The 6,953-nt window shown below is 41.7% G+C and overlaps 1 long non-coding RNA gene across 1 annotated transcript; it reads right to left on the bottom strand.

Moving 5' to 3' along the window:
• Positions 1 to 4,513: 4,513 nt before the first annotated feature.
• LOC307126480 lies at positions 4,514 to 4,922 on the bottom strand. Its single transcript, XR_013816497.1, has 3 exons — positions 4,857 to 4,922; positions 4,696 to 4,766; positions 4,514 to 4,555 (listed from the first exon to the last, which is right to left on the bottom strand). It is a non-coding gene; the product is annotated as an uncharacterized lncRNA (long non-coding RNA).
• Positions 4,923 to 6,953: the final 2,031 nt, after the last annotated feature.

Here is a 6,953-nt window from a genome sequence, read left to right as displayed (position 1 = left end):
CACAATGTCTATTAGCGCACCGTGTGTGCCAGCTTTAGTGAAGAGAAACTTACTGCGAGAGAACTCGCTGTTTGCGGCGCAGCCAGAAATCAATACGCATATGCAGACTGTGCAACAGTCAATGCTATATTTACTCCCCTGTATATTGTTTTAGTCACGATAGAATTCAGTGTGAGTGTAACTGATCACAGGCATGTCTTTTCTGTAGCTCAAACAGTAGAGCATGGCACCAGCAACGCCGAGCCGCGGGCCCGATTCCCAGGAAAAGCAAGACCCGAAAACGCCAAATGTGCACCCTGAATGCAACTCAAGGTGCCCGGACAAAAGCGTCCGCCAAATGCATAAATGTAATGTCCGTTGGGCACTCGAATACAATGCCCAATTGGAGGCGCTACACAAAACACACAATCAGGATTGAATGGTTCAGAGCTTATTCTAACCGCTAATTCTGCCTTCCAGTGCATACGTTTGACCAACGAATAGTAGAACATCCAATAGATCATGATTCGGTGTAGTCAGATTGACCACAGCAGTTTCCACTGAGTTTATCTGAACTGAAGCATCTGGCAGTTTCATGCGTTTATAAAGGAGTGCACTCTGCTCACTATATTCATAAAAGATTTGAATAATTGTATTCCCGTGCTGCCATTTAGATGCAATCTTATGTTAACAGGTCGGATTGAGTAAGGAATTAAATTAGTACTGCTATCGAATATCAAGTCAACCTTGTTTTGTATGCAAACCTTACCCAACATATGATGCTGAGAGTACAAGCGAGATACACATTTGTTTTATTCATGAATGTAGCCATGGCGTCCTAGCACGGAAGACCAAGGGAGACATAACACCAAATTCTAAGTTTCTAGAAATATAAGGGTGATTCTTCAATTGGGGGCTATTTTGCCATCTTACATTTTGATGAATGAAATTTGGTTGAACTTTGTTAAAATTATGTCAAGACAATGTTTACATGCTTTGATGTAAAGATATAAAAATGGCCACGACTGAGCTTAAATGTAATTTGAGTATTTTATATCCATTTGCCAACTGGCACTGCAAAACGTCATTACCATCACAACATCAAAAAGTATCATAATGCAAAGAATGTATCAAGGAGATAATTTAAACTCATTTATCTTGCAAACATTGTTAACCTTCAACAATACGTATAAAAAACGAAATGTTTCCATTCAGCGAATTACATATATTTTCTTGTTCTCACCATCAAAATGTGTTTTTCTGTGTTCATCAAAGCACACTTTTGTTTAATTTCTGGAAAATTAATTTGAGATGTTTTTTCTTTGAATAGGTGGATGAGTATTTCATTAGGCTTTCCATGTAGCACCTGAAGATTGAACATAAAACAGCACCTTTATATGAGCACAGAACGCTACAGATCTTCCTCATAGGGAAGGAAGCCATATCGAATCACGAAAGGAAGCCGGTCCAACGCTTGGTGCCCCGTATGTTTGAGCAAAATATGTACTCTGCTGGATGACAGCCAACACTTCAAGCTTGAAACTTTGTTGTGACAGTTAAATTGCATATGTGACGAACTCACAACACTTGGAAGATGAATCTAACGCCATTGAATCAGACCGGATCAAAGCACTGATGTCGGTGCTGTACCTAAATATGCTTATTTGCTCAGCATAGTTTTTAAATTCAATTTTAATGATCTGATAACACTGAACCCAATCGCGATTTCAGCTTAACTTCAGTTCAACATGAAGCCCCGATTAAATGGGTGCATGTTGCTTTAAAACCCGTGTTAATTTTCCTTGCATTCGTAGGGAGAATGATAGAGTCAAAATATGCTGTGCATATCTGTTCTGTTTCAGTTTTATAACAAAATACTATCTATAGCGGTAACCGGTGTCATGCGAATCATTTACGAGCACTATGGGCACAAACGAGTCACAACGAGAGATCACGTTGCACGAGCAGACCGGCAAACACCTGTGCGCGTCTCACACGATGCATGTGTGTGCTCTATACAGACATGCTTGCGACAAAGTTGAAAAAAAGTAATATACTACACCCAATCGGCATCGGAATGCATAACCATATGCATATCACTGTGATAAATGCTGATGTAGTGATGTCGCCAGAATGGTGATGAAAACCACAGCCGTGTCTTTGATAACATGCCCAGATAGTCCTCATGAAGCGATTGATCTGAGTCTGACGTGAGACTTGCTCTTGTTAGTGAAGCACTCGCGTCTGTTACTGCGGTAACCCATTGAACAGATGAAAGGCTGACATGGACTTAGAACGCCACTGTAAACACATTATTAGTTATCGTAGGACCAGCGATCGACCACTACGGAACGCCCGGATCGTCAAGTGAATGGGAGCGTCAGCATCTGCGAACTCAGACATGAGTAAGTACCGATCTTTTATACCCAGGTATTTAGCATGTGATTGGATAGATAAAATTAAAGTGACATGACAATTAAGTCTTCCTGGCAGAACTTACGCTAAAGCTTCCATTTCTGTTGCAGAATTACAGCGCCACATACTGGCCTGGCATGGATACTACATCATTTTGAGTCGGTTTCAGTGCTCTTGTGTGTACGCAGATATTTATTGAAACAAGGAAAAAAAAGATCAGATGGAGAAAGCTCTGGCTTCGTGTGGACTAAGTTACTGCCCAAGACAACTTTTATGTGGACCGTTATCTGTTATATATAACGATGCTTTTGTTGCTGATCGTTTGTACTTGATCAGTTTTCTTTTTTTGTTTCTCAATCATGAGCTAAACATTTTTTTTTTTTGTGGAGCCGGGGTCCTTTGTGTATTCATTGATGTATAGCAGGTTCTCTGCACTCAAAAAAAAAATATTGTCTAAACAGAAGATTTATGTATTTTAATTGCATATACATTTTCCATGCATTTAGATTACATAATTTTAACATAAACAAATTAATAAACTTAATGTGATTCTTATATGTAAGTCATACATAAATGTAACAGGTAGGATTTATGTAATTGTATTGATAAACTGAATGTGATGCATATATGCCAGTATTACGTAAATGAAACAGCTAAGATTTATGTAAAAGTGCACAGAAAAACGCCCGTTAAATTAACCCTTCGTAGTGTTCATGTGTGTGCTCACTACGGGGTTAAAGTACAATTGAAGCTGTGTTAAAGTTAATTCGATAATTGAGTGATGATTGAGCATTAATGATGAACACCTGATAATAATGAGCAGAATCACTGACGGAAAGAGAAACACAAGAACTACAACTGACTTCAGCCACAGCCTTAGATAAAATCAACAGAAGATAAAAGAAGACATTAAATCTGAAGATCTCAGCAGATGAGGATTAAACTCCACAAACAGCATTACCAGCTTCATGCATTACTAACCAGACTGACTTTATTTCTGTCATTTCTGTTTATAGTTTTGTTTGAAGTCACCATGCTGGAGATCAGCAGAACACCCTCCTTTTTCGACCACACATCCCAAAGACTCTTTGTAACCAAACACAGAGACTTCTATGTAACAAACATGAGGACTCAAACTGAACTCAGAATCCATAGCATGAACTAATCCAAAATCAGGATTTGGATTAATTATACGTATTATGAACAATGACGTTTTTCCAGGGTCAAACAATTCTATTGCCGCCAATTTTGCATTTTCTCCTTTTTAAATATATGTTTAAGTACCGGGGAAATAAAAAAAAATGGTAAATGGACTGCATTTATATAGCGCTTTTAACGGACCAATGGCCTTCCAAAGCGCTTTACACATTGCCTCACATTCACCCATTCACACACCGGTGTCTGCCATGCAAGGCGCCATTCAGCTCGTCGGGAGCAGCTGGGGTTAGGTGTCTTGCTCATGGACACCTCGACACTTGGTCACTGGAACCGGGGATCGAACCACCAACCTTCCGGTTTGTAGACAACCTACATGAACCACTGAGCCACTGCCGCCCCACTACTGCCGAAATCACTAACAAATCACCTGATAATGTGTATCAATGTATTATGTATGTCTTATAGGATCTGTGGAGTGTCTGTATAACTAGACAGTTACCACTTCATAATCCTCATTATCACGCCCTCCATATATGGGAAGTATGTGGTATTTGATATGTACAAGACGGATAAATGATGACCCACATTTTGGTGCAGAGTCAAGTTCTGTATGTTGCCAGTTAACAAAATAAATCAATTGACACTGAATTACTTTTTATATTTGGGTGATTTATTAAACTCAATCAGTTTAGATTTTCTTTGTTGTGGTCTTAATATATTTTAAATGAATAGTTTAACACAATACAGGTGATAATACAATATCACTCAATCATGTAATGCTGTAATAATGAAATCAAAGATAGTAATACTCAAATCCACCACATGGGGTCCCTCTAACTATAAACTCAAACCAAAACTTCCCAAGAATATCTTCACAGAAAATAAAATACGAAATTCTTATAAAGTGTCAATTTCTCAATTTCCAGTTATTGCTAGTGTTAGGGCACACTTTCAGGATGAAACAATACACTTTAGAAAATCACACAAACACGGTAGTGGCACCCTACACAAACACAAAACAACTGTCAGCATTTTCATCAGGTGAATTTAAACTAGTACATGGAAATCAAATATAACATGCACATGATCCTATGCACATCATTCACGTACATTTTGCACTTAAACATGACATTGGACACTTACCGAATTCTGTTTTACAGAGAACTCGTAACACTCGTCACATGCAATCACAAACACTCCGATCATCCCGAACCCTAACCATAAAATACACATTTTACATAAACAGGATGAAATGAACACAGCATATTACACTAGATTAAAGTATTATCATCACATTTACTCACGTAGATAATGGATTTAACCCAGGATGATACAAAATTCGGATTCCTCTCTCATGCACTGCTTAAGCCATTTTTCTCTAACGCACTCTTAGCGCGTCACAGCCTCAGCGGCCACTTTCTTAAAGGGGAAGTACACTTTTAGTTTTGGGGCTTTATATTCTAATACCACCCGGTTACATTCTCCCCTGCCGACTGGTCACCGTCCTCGGTGACAGTGTAAGAATTTCTCAGCTCTTTGACGGCTTCTCTGAAGAACACTGTTCCTAAATTGGCTATCATTTGAGATACAGCATTGTGACTAAGGGCTGATCTAGGTTCGTGGTGTGGATTGGAATGTTGGCCTACATTAGATCTGGCACTCCTTCGAAGTGTGGGCAAACTAGAAACCCCACCTTGCTCCTGAAACCCTTCCCCAAGATCTATTCCAACCGGAACCTTGGGATCACAAGAAAACACCTCTGGAGCTCTCATCTCGGTTTCCACTTCAGTTTCAGTCTGTGCAAGATTTTCAGCTCCACTTGTGCCAGTACATTCCAAGAGCACTACTCCATCCTCCAAGCTCTCATCATCTTCATCCACTGTCGAAGCTCCATCCACTTCAACATCAGGCTCAACATCCTTCTTGCGAGCCACTGAAGTAGGAACATGCACACATGGTCTGAGATCTACCCGATTCACTCTTTTCATGGGCCCTCCTTCCACAGGCTCCACAGTATGAGTGGTCCCTTGAATCTCTATTACCCGGTACTGGGTCGAATGCCAAGCGTCCTGTATCTTATTCCTTCCCAGGGGTCGATTCCTTAGGTATACGATCTGGCCAACCTCAATGGACGGGCAATACACTTTATCATGAGAAAGCTCAATCCGTTCTGCTGCTTTTTTTTCAGCATAGACCTTGGCTCGTTCATGAGCCTCCTTCAGGCGTCTCTGATGGACTGCTAACCAGTCATGAGTCGGCTTTGCCCCCGATTCTCGTCCCACCAATGCGTCCACAGGCAAATGAGGGTCCACGCCGAACAACAGATAGAAAGGAGAATACCCTGTTGTTGAATGCGGGGTAACATTGTATGCGTAGACGAGCTCTGCCAGATGCTCAGGCCACCGTCTTTTGGTCTCAGGGGAAAGTGTTCGAAGCAAATCGTGAAGAGTGCGATTAAACCGCTCGCATTGGGCATTTCCAGTCGGATGATAGGGTGTGGTACGACTCTTCTTAACCCCATACAGCTTGCACAATTCTGCGATCACCTCACTTTCAAAATTTCGGCCCTGGTCTGAATGTAGCCGTTCTGGGACTCCAAATTTCATGAACCACTCCCTCAAGAGAACTTTAGCTGTGGTGTCAGCTTTCTGGTCCCGTGTCGCAAACGCTTGCGTGAACTTGGTGAAGACATCAGTGACAACTAAAACGTTCTCCCTTCCATCAGTAGCTGGCTCTAGCAAAGTGAAATCTACTGCCACCACCTCTAGAGGCCGGCTAGCAAGGAAGGACTTCATGGGCGGGTGTACTTTAGGCTGAGGCATTTTCGTGAGAACACAGCGCTGGCAATTCTTGATCCATTGCTCAACGTCTCCATACATCCCCACCCAGTAACATCTTGGTTTCAGCAGTTGCAGGGTCCTTTCAATCCCCTGGTGCCCCATTCCAGCATGCACACTCTCAAGCACCTGGGTTCTTAGACAGATGGGGACTAACAGTTGTAAGCACTCCCCATGACGCATATCCTCCACTACCCGATACAACAATCCATCCTTTTCCCTTAGTCGCCTCCACTGCTTCAGCAGCGACCGTACAGATTTTGACAGGTTTTTTACTTCCAAGCCTGCAGGTTTACGTTTTTGGTCCCAAAAGATCCTGAATTCTTTCAGCACTGGATCTTGGCTCTGAAACGTGGCCAACTGCTCTTTAGAATAGCCAGGCCAAATAGGAGTATTCCCCTGTGCCTCAGTGCTTGCCAGCCCACCCGTTTCCATGGCACGCATCTGCCGGACTTCACACCTCTCAATTCCAGCGTGGACCAATTCAGCATCAAGAGCAGTCCCACGTCGCACCTGGCTACAAATAGTCACACAGTTGTCATATTCAACATCTTCCAGGTCTAT

The sequence above is a fragment of the Gobio gobio genome (genome assembly GCF_949357685.1).
Source record: "Gobio gobio genome assembly, chromosome: 5".
Classification (NCBI taxonomy): domain Eukaryota; kingdom Metazoa; phylum Chordata; class Actinopteri; order Cypriniformes; family Gobionidae; genus Gobio; species Gobio gobio.
This window is presented reverse-complemented; position numbering and strand designations above follow the sequence as displayed.